This window comes from Watersipora subatra, chromosome 5 (assembly GCF_963576615.1).
Source record: "Watersipora subatra chromosome 5, tzWatSuba1.1, whole genome shotgun sequence".
NCBI classification, from domain to species: Eukaryota; Metazoa; Bryozoa; class Gymnolaemata; order Cheilostomatida; family Watersiporidae; genus Watersipora; species Watersipora subatra.
In genome coordinates, this window is record NC_088712.1 from 312,077 (window position 1) to 323,152 (window position 11,076).

Below are 11,076 nucleotides of genomic sequence, written 5' to 3' on the forward strand. Positions count from 1 at the left end.
TCTTCCAGGCTTCAAGCTTATCCTTCCAGCTATCCCAGAAATCCTGCAGCATCAGAGCTATTAGACAACCGGCTAGAGAAATCACTGGCATGTTCAGAATGATTTATCTTACTCTCACTCTAGCAGGAGGAAATCTTACACTTTCGGTGTGAATAAATTTTTACAAACATTCTTGAAATCGAGCAGATGTGCTGCTCTTTTCTTACCATCATTAGCCTAATGATAGTCGGAATTCGCTTCATTTTCAATGCAGATTGTTTCACGATAAAAGTCCATGAACACATTTATTGAGTACAATTTTCCTTAATGCTTGCAAAAATGAATTAAGTCTCTAATAAGATATATCATGGCACATTTATATTGAAAACAGAATTATTATATTGAAAATAAAAATTCTAAGATTGTCAACTGAAGCTGGAATGACTTGACGTGAACCTGTTCTGTACGTTGCCATAGTGCTTCTGGTCTTATAACTCTTCTCTTAAACAAGAATTTGTTAACATCACAGAACATCACTGTTAGCATACTAGAGAATATTTGTAAAATGGTGGTGAAAGTAGTAGAGCGTCGGTCTCACAACCTAAAGGTCATGAGTTCAAGACCAGCACAAAGCAAGCTTTTATGAAACACTTTAACTGCATGTGACAGTTTGAAGCTTACAAGAACAATGTTTTATAATATAGTAGATATCATTAACTAAACAGTTACTAGTAAAATGATATCTGTTTGGAGTAATAGTCAAGTGTGCTGACTATTACTCCATTGGCTCATAAAGTTAAGATCACATACAACTGCTGCAACCGACAACATGATTAATAACATCACCATAACATGATATAACATAACATAACATGAATGAGCATTTCACCCACTCATGACTTTATTATCCAAAGAAATGATTCATAGACACCAAATAAAGAAGTTTATCAAAACTTTCTCCTATCTATGTTGAAATGAAATAAATTTCTTCTGCCAAAATTTATTCTCAAGTATTTTGTTCGTGTTAATAATCTGTGTGAAATGGAAAAAGATTATCATGTTATGTTATTACCAGCAAAAGATTATAATTTTTTAACTGCATCGAACAAAATGCAATAAAGTTTTAAAGGTTGACTTGCAACAAAATTCACATTACAGTTAGTTGATATCAAAAGATTCACCATGTCTTACTCTGTTGTGTTGTAAGTGCAAAATATGTGGAAATGTGATTACAAGCTCAAAAACGAAAAGGCTCCGTAGATTGGAATCTCTTGATTTCGATGACGTGTTCATTACAGTTTGGTTATTGTCTTGTCACGTGATGTTCTCACATGAATGGAAGGGCCAATAGAAAGCTCAATACAAAACTTATCGTAGCACTAGTTTATGACAAATACTTCGGTTTTCACCAAAGACCCCGTATCAAATATAGATGCTCGCTACTTTACAGTTTTGTTTCGGCTTGATCAAAGCATCAAGTCGTAATCTGATCATGTGACCCAATACTTCGCAAATAATTTATGCATCACTTTTCGATTATCACAAGTGACCAACAGACAATGATATGTACTCCTTCGAGGTAAGGTTAAAAATTAAATGAATTTTTACGGCAAGTTATAAGATATCACTGCTAAAAGTGACAGCATTACAATGACGATAAAATAGACGCGTAAGAACAATAGACATGGTTTTATTGAACGCGTGAAGTATATTTGTGAAAACATTTCGACGAATAAGGTTGCATGAAAGCGTAAACAGAAACCATCTACATGTACTACAACTACGCCACATTTGAGCCGTTTTGGAAAGAGAATCCAAACTACGGCGGTCTCAAGTGGCTGCAATTAACTGTTCGTTTTTTAGCTTCCAAGAGCTTGTAATCACATTTCCACATATTTTGCACTTACAACACAACAGAGTAAGACATGGTGAATATTTTGATATCAAATAACAGTAATGTGAATTTTGTTGCAAGTCAACCTTTAAGATAAATAGCAGCTCAATGTATCTGCCTTCACGGATGAAACTTGGAAACGTTACGTGAGGACATAACTTCAAACAGATTTTGGTGTTTTAAACAAAAACAAAAGTATAAATATCAAAAAAAACCGCTCAGCTTTTTACCTTAAGATCCTCTTCAGATGGTCCAGCGGGGCGACCAGTAGGCCTATGGTGGGGGCGGTAGTGATGAAATTCGGGGAAGTGGAACTCAGTCTAAAATGAGTAAATTACGGTGCTAGCAAGTAGAGAGTTGTACAAAAGATAAAGGATAGTAGCAGAACAGTGTATAAAAATAATGGAGTTACCTCCTCTTCTTCTTTGTCTATTTTAGAGTTTCTCCAGTCATCAATAGTGTCTCTCCACGTCTCCCAGAAATCCTGATGTACAGAAAACAATAAGTTATGAAAGTGAATCAAGAGCCAACGCTGTTGAGAATATAACAAATCCTAGGAACAGAGGCTATTTAACACAGCCCGATTTACTGTGTCATAGCATGAGGTTCTTGAGATCTGACGCTATTCAAATGATCGAGACAGTTAGATATAATGCCAGTGACAAGCTTAGCACACACAGGCTCTTAAAAAGTCATTTCAATCATTAGGACCTTGAGAAGTACTAAATACTATGACCTTGAGAATAAAGTTAAATGTTATAAGCTTATAGATTAAATGCTTTAACCTTGAGAATACTTTAGAAATCTAACCTACAGAAAAACAAACTCTTAGATAGGAAAAAGAGAAAAGAGGTATCCTAGTGACCTCTGACCTAGTGACCTATGGTTAAACTTCAGCTCTCTACTAGCTTCTTCCACAAACAGCCATTTAATGGCTGTTTGTCAGATTTACAAGACTGTCAGCATATCAATAGAGGTAATAATACAGAGGCAAGTTTAGAGAATAGTAAAATTGACATACAAAATAAGTGATTGTTTTCATATCCAACACCTTTCTAGACTATTCTATATTAGTTCAATTTGATTTCAGCAATTTTGACAACTGCTTGCAAGTGTCTGCTGTACTCACCGATGGCCCTCTGGGTGGTCCAACGGGTCTGTCTGGGTGGAATGGATCAGGGCGGCCAGTGGGTCTGTGTGGGTGGAATGGGTCAGGGCGACCTGTGGGTCTGTGTGGGTGGAATGGGTCAGGGCGACCTGTAGGTCTGTGTGGGTGGAATGGATCGGGGCGACCTGTAGGTCTGTCTCCATGGTGGGGAGGATGATGTGGGCCAAATGGGGGTCGGAATGGCTGGAACTGTGTCTACAACAACAAAAAAGAATTCAACCAGCCATATGGTCATTAGTACATTTTTGATAACAATAGCATTGCTCAGTTTCAAAGGCACAGAAAAGCTTTGGAGTTGTCAATGTTGTCAGAGGAGTAGTGATAAATCCCATTCTGCGGACTATTAGCTGTAACCTGCCGTTCATATACATGTACATGTATATAGGCCTATATATATATATAGCCTTAGGTACATTATATGGGTGGTTAATCTGTGTATCATTAATAATAGTCAAGCAGGTAGAGAGCTGTACAAAGAATAAGTATAGTGAGCGAGCAGAGTACGGAAATACTGGAGTTACCTCCTCTTCCTCTATCTTAGAGTTTCTCCAGTCATTGATAGTGTCTCTCCACGTCTCCCAGAAATCCTGACGTAAGAAAAATGATAAGTTATGCAACTGGCTCAAAAGCCAATGCTGTTGAGAGTATAAAGAATCCTAGGACCAGAGGCTTTTTAACACAACCAGGTTCACTGTTTTATAGCATGAGATTCTTGAGATCTGATGCTATTCAAACATAAGGGAAGGTTAGACAGATTATCAGTGATAATATATCAGTGACAATATTAAAACACACAAGCTCTTAAGATGTCAATTCATTCCAATCATTAGGACCCTGAGAAAGGTTAAATGTCAAGACCTTAAGAATAAAGTTAACTTCTATGACCTGGGGATTAGGGTTAAATACTATGACCTTGACAATTAGGTCAAATGTTATGATTTTGAAATATAGATCAAATCTATTACCTTGAAATGTAAGTTAGGTGTTGTGATCTTGAAAGTAAGGTCACAGGTTATATGCTTGAAATTAAGGTCAAATGTTATGGCTTTAAAATATAGGTCAAATCTGATGACCTTGAGAATAAGATAAAAGATCAACCTGGAGACTTTCTTAACTCATAGAAAAACACAAAAAAAACACAAATCATCTTTGTTATTGTCCTATCAATCAAAAACAAACCAAACTGAAATAAGAACAAGTTCTTAAATAGGAAAAAGAGAGAAGAGGTATTCTAGTGACCTCTGACCTAGTGACCCCTGGTTAAACTTCAGCTCTCTACTAGCTTCTTCCACAAACAGCCATTTAATAGCTCCGTCAGATTTATGAGACTGTCAGCATGCCAATGGGAGTAACAATACAGAGGCAAGTTTGGAGAATAGTAAAATTAACATACAAAATAAGTGATTGTTTTCATATCCATAACATTAAATACCTTTATATACTATTCTATTTTAGTTCAACCTGATTCAAAATGCTCAATATTAAATCTCCAATTCATTTAAGTTTCAGCAATTTTGACAACTGCTTGCAAGTGTCTGCTGTACTCACTGATGGCTCTCTGGGTGGTCCAACAGGTCTGTGTGGATGGAATGGGTGAGGGCGGCCTGTAGGTCTGTGTGGATGGAATGGGTGAGGGCGGCCTGTAGGTCTGTGTGGGTGGAATGGGTGAGGGCGACCTGTAGGTCTGTGTGGGTGAAATGGGTGAGGGCGGCCAGTTGGTCTGTGTGGGTGGAATGGCTCAGGTCTGTCTCCATGGTGAGGAGGATGATGTGGGCCAAATGGAGGTCGGAATGGCTGGAACCGTGTCTGCAACAAAGGAGAATTAAGCCGGCAATACAGACTTTAGTCGTTTTTCGCTGACACGAGCGCTGCTAAGTTTTAAAGACACATGCCAGAAAAACACTGGCAACTCATTGTGCAAACTAATAGATGTAACCTGTGTTTTAATCATATAGCCTTAGCTCCAGTATATGGGAAATGTAGGCTGCTTACTAGTCCAGTTAAAAATATTCTTGGCCCCAAGATAAGTTGAGAATACACGAACAGTTAATGATTTTGGCACGTAAAGGAGCTGTTTGAAACAAAATCCCACCCCATTTACCACTGATAGACATTTTATGGACTCATTGTTGGTCCTCCATTTGGTATACATCTATGACAAATGTCTAGTGTCACAGTGTTTAGTGTCAAAGTGACAAGTGTAACACCTTTAGGATGTGACATTTACAACAACTTGGTCCCTGTTGTCACTGTTCCTTAAGTCTGGTCCATATCGGGTGTCTTTTGACCAATGTAAAATTATTACTATAGGAAGTTACGTTTAGATATACGTCTAGTGTAACACTGGGATTTGACTTCAATATTTTGTTGAAATACTTTTGGAGTTTTTGGGTATAATAACCACGGGTTCAACTTAAAATTAGTGTAGGTAGAAGTGGTCACAGCAACTTTGTATTCCACAGATTAAGGGTGATAACCTCTGTGGCAGTATATAAACTTCAGAATTATAAGAGCCATCACTATCTATCTGTCCTGTTCAAAGCCGGGTTCAGAGGTCAAAGGTTAGGGAAAAAATCGCTTTGCATGAGATTTGAACTCATGACATTCAGCTTAGTTGCTCCGCATTCTAATACTTGCGCCCATCGACAGCTTTCTGGCATTTTCCAATAACTTTACCCAAAGTTACTACTTGCTTTATCAGCACACCTGACAATCTCACACGGTTCGCTGGACAGCCAAAGCACTAGGTTTATTTATTAGGTTATACCAGTGTTCACACAAGAGGCACACACAAATGTCAATATTTGACTTTAATGGTGTGATAAAGTGAGTACTGTACTATAGATCAGAAGCGGTAAAAGGGAATGAAGTGCCGCTCAAGAGAAAAAAACTCTTAAGTGGAAAGAAGTTGCAAAATGGGTGAAAATAAGTGTTGGAATTACCTCATCTTCATCTTTCTCTTTCATGGCCTTTTTCCAGGCATTAATCCTGTCTTTCCTTGCCTGCCAGAACTCCTGGTGAGCAACACAACATAATGTCATATTAAATAATGTACCTTACATAAACTGGTCTAGAGATCTGGTAATGCATGTTACAAAAATAGACTAATAACTGACAGCTTTAATCATATATTGTTCATTCTGTCTTATGCTGTTCCAAGTTAGTGTTCATCTGTATCAAAGACTAATAAAGAAATATTGGAACTCTTTCAAAATTGCTTTTAAGAGTTATGCTACCCTGATATGGACAGCTACGAAAAGCATCTTAATGCCCTTAATGCTGATAATCTATCTGTGTTATTACATATTTGATGTCTAAAATACTCAGATTGCATTTCCAATTTGTCTGACTATCTATTATATTGCAATTTCCCTGGAAATTCCATTACACAAAAAAAACAGGAAATTCCACTACACCTCGTACCAGACACCAACACCTTGCCAATCCACATTATAGAATAGTCTTATGCAAAAAGGGCTTTCTCTTCCAATAGGTACGATTCTTTTGCTGTTCTTTAGTTATTGTGTGACAGTCTAATTTATTTTGAACAGTATTGACTGGTGACAATAAAGCTCAAATCTATCCATAAAATCCCAAGAAAATCACAAGTTCCCGAGTTGCTAACTTTTAGAATAGCTGTTAATCTAAGGTTGATCTTTCAAGTTTGGTGCTAAGGCTAAGGCCATTTATAATATTTGCCACCTCAATAGCCTCGAGTTATGAAGGTTTCTCAAAAATACAATCATTCCAAGTGTTAGGGCCTCGACCTAGATACTAATTCAAGCATATTTTTAAATTCTATATGCATGTCATTTTGTGCATCTCTATAGCTTACAGATAATATAAAGGCAATATAATAAACTACTTTGAGAATCTTTTAAAACTTAGTTAACAAAAGAAGCCATCAAGTTTGCTTATAAACTGAATGCAAATGCTGCCTTTACAGAATGAGCACGTTGGATAAAAGCCCAACCTATTCTGCTATGACTGTCACTAGCAGGTGTCTGCTGCACTCACCGAATCCCTACCGGGCCGGCCAGTAGGGTGGAGTCGAGCTGGTTGTCCTGTTGGTCGTCCTCCACGCTGAGGATGTTGTGGGTGTTGTGGGTGATCTGGATGATCAGCCTTCTGTGGGTGCTGTGGATGGTCTGGGTGATCAGCCTTCTGTGGGTGTTGTGGGTGGTCTGGGTGATCAGCCTTCTGTGGGTGTTGTGGGTGATCTGGGTGATCAGCCTTTTGTGGGTGCTGTGGGTGGTCTGGGTGATCAGCCTTCTGTGGGTGCTGTGGGTGCTGTGGATGGTCTGGGTGATCAGCCTTCTGTGGGTGCTGTGGGTGCTGTGGATGGTCTGGGTGATCAGCCTTCTGTGGTTGCTGTGGGTGGTCTGGGTGCTCTGGGTGTTGTGGGTGAGCTTTGGGTTGTAATGGCTGACGCTGCGCCTAAAATACAAAATGCAAAATTTACTTATAGTGATGTGGTGAGCAGTGAACACAGACTACTGACTAGTGTGTTACACCTACCAAGGCGCAGGCCAAGGACACGGTGACAACGAGCAGTACTCTCATGGCAAGTTGATTTTGTGCTACTGGACGTCTCGTGTGTCTCCATTATATAGCTGCTGATCAAAAAATAGCCTTAGGTATATGGGGTAGTTAGGCTTGTTGCTGGCCCCCTTTAAATTTATTTTATGCCTAAAACTGTAATGAGAACAAACACCTTTCTCCAAAGTAAAACAAGTTTTCTACCCTATATTTTGACCCCATACTATGCTAACAGCTGCCTCTCAAGCTTATTAGATGGTTGTATGTATTAGTGAAAAATGTCTCAGACACATGTTGGTACATGCTCGAGAACGTGTACAACTTGCAACCACGTGTTGCCTATTGTCATTGGCATAGAAACCTGATGTTACTAGTTTTTAGTTGTAAATTACTTACCACTGCAGTAGTTTGAAAAGAAAATCTACAAGGCCGTAAAAAGTTGAAATTACAACTTGAAGCCTTGAAATAATATGGACAGGTATTCCTTTTTTGAGACGTATGGCTCATTCATTTTTGCAACTATTTTTTATTAAAAACAAGCTCTTTTTCCCTTAAAGAAATAAAATATTTGCAATATTTGCGTCTAAATGGTTGAAGTCAGTTCTGGCTTTATTTGAACCCTTTTAAGAAAAAGGATTTGAAAATTGCCACAATTTAAGGAGATATCGCCAATTGTATAAACAATTTGGCGATATAATTGTGCGATTTTTATCACATTTGACAATTTTCAAAGTGAGCGATACAGGTACTAAAACACGTACTAAAACAGGTACTAAAAAACTAATCTCATTTCAAAGCCTTTCAAACACAAGAGTATTCATGAAATAAATTAAATAAATGTTTCTTATTATCACAAAAACAAACCAGTTTCTTTTATTTATGTTGAAATAGGCAAAAAATATCAACAAAGATTCACAAGTTTTTCACACTAAAATAATATCTCGGTATATTGCAAATGCTTACTAAGAACATCGAGTAATTTGGGGAGTTTTGAAAATGGTGAAGCTCTACTTGTTCATGACGGAACAACTCTCAAACAATACTCGTTCACAATGTTAGTTCATTGAATGTATGGCTTTTATTTTTGACGTGTTAGTCAGTCATTCTTTGCTAACCATATTTGGAATAAGAGATTTTGACCTGTTAACAACGTAACTTAATGATATTTCCAATGAATTCATTAAAAATCTGATTATAGATTTTAAATATTTAAAACTTTTAAATGTAAGTTTTACAACTATATGAATTTGAAGTTGACATATTGTATGTTATTAGACAATTTAAACCTTATTCCAAAAGATTTAGGTTTAAAATTTAGCCTGTTGTATATTGATGATTCATGAGCCACACACATTACTCGAGCCTCGCACATATCTAGTTAGTCATAGCTAGTTAGTCACAGCTAGTTAGTCATAGCTAAGTAGTCATAGCTAGTTAGTCACAGCTAGTTAGTCATAGCTAGTTAGTCATAGCTAGTTAGTCACAGCTAGTTAGTCATAGCTAGTTAGTCACAGCTAGTTAGTCATAGCTAGTTAGTCATTGCTAGTTAGTCACAGCTAGTTAGTCATAGCTAGTTAGTCATAGCTAGTTAGTCATTCAATTGATTGATTAATCATGCTTCTGGACTGGTAACTCTTCAATTAACATGACATCGAGTAAAATTTTTTATATTTTTTACACAATGAAAATCATTTTGGGGTGTTGGTCATGCACTTATTGTGCTAGTCATATATATATGACATATCTATCATGCGCTTGCCGTATTAGTCATACATTTGGCATGTTAGTCATGCTTTTGACGTGTTAGCAGTATACATGGTATATTAGTAATATAACTGTAATATGATATGTACGTTATGCACTTGGTGTGTTAGTCTTATCGTTGGTGTGTTAGTCTTCTGTATGACCTTAAGCTATGGGCTTTCTGTGCGCTAGTCAGATAATTGGCGTGTTAGTCATGAAACTTGTGTTTTTATCGTGCAAACGAAATATTAACCATGAAGTTTACATTCGCCATATTTTTTGTCAGCTAGATAGTTAATATGTGAATCATATTTGGGGTGTTAGTTATTCACCCCAAACTATATACATGTAGTTATACACATGCTATGCTAGAGGTAAGTGCTGTAGAATATTCATAGATGTGCACAATTATTTCTATTTGCCTTTCAACTTACTGAAGCCATTATGACAAACGTGCAAGTGTGTTATTGTCAAGTCACTTAACAACCATTTGTAACATAGTGGTTAGGTTGTCATGGTGACATTAGGCTCTCTCCAAAGCATATTGACACAGACCCAAGTTAACCCTTCATCTACTTGCAACTACATGCATTTCCTGACAAATCGTGTAAACCAACTAAATGTTTATTTAAAACGCTGTCTCTACTCTAGACTGTGATTGGCTGCGGCCTAGTACTTGAACACCATGAAAGCTGGGCCCAATATGAACCCGTCTAGACAGCTTATTGATATTCATGTCTTGAAACTACTACAAGCTTGCAGACGCCTGCAAGAAAACAAACTCTAAGAGCCAAAGAAAAACGGAAGTTGTATTTATCAAGGCCAAAGTAGCCGTGCCAAAAAGATAGCCTGGGAACTAACAGATGTTATTGTAAAGCTATATTAGGATATCACTATCTTGGGCTAAATAATTATACATCACACTTTAACAGCTGCCTCATTGATGCATAACACCAACTGCCTCGTGCATGATGCCGGAAGAAATTTTCCTTTTGGATCGGCAGCAGTGTTCAGTCAAATAGCCTAATTTCATAACTACCATTGCTATAAAAAGGTCTACAGCTCAAAGCAAAGGTAGAAACTAGTCCTACAATTCCTAGTCCTAGTTCCTAAAATTATTAAACACACTAACTGTGCAAGTATCCACCCGACTTCCCTTTCTTATGCAATGGTAGGATCTAAGTCTCAGTCTAAGAGGTACGTGAGGAACATGTATACAGGCTTGTGACCATTAAAAAAACTGCGCATTGATAAGTGTTCACTGATGCCTAGATGCAAAATGCATTATAGTTACAGCAAATCTTTGCCTGGATAGTTATGCAGATGCAGTAGCGGTGCAACAGTAATCACGTCACAGTCATGCAGTATAGTTGCACTGTGTACTTTTACTACTGTGCAACATGCATGCAGTAAACTATTTTCTAAATCACAGTAAGCAGTATTGTTGCGGTAGTTGTTACATTTTGCACAGCACTGTATGCAGCGGGAGTTTTACCAGTGCACATTTCGCAGTACTAGACGTAGTAGGAACCTTTCCATTACTCTATATACATGCACAGCCTATGCCTGTGATCACTTATCCTAGAATCATGTATTGAGTTAATACTGACGCACCCCCAACACCATGATATGAATACAGTCTAAACATGAGTGTGAGTGGACAAACAAATTTATTCCAACGAGCATGTTGTATATGGTTAATATGAGAATATATTATGGTTTTAATATCTAATGCTAATGCAAACACAATATA

At 37.5% G+C, this 11,076-nt stretch overlaps 1 protein-coding gene across 1 annotated transcript in view; it reads left to right on the plus strand.

Annotated features, from left to right (window-relative positions):
* Positions 1–11,076, plus strand: part of LOC137397626 (general transcription factor IIE subunit 2-like) — a 156,629-nt gene that overhangs the window by 109,370 nt on the left and 36,183 nt on the right. The window lies entirely within an intron of this gene.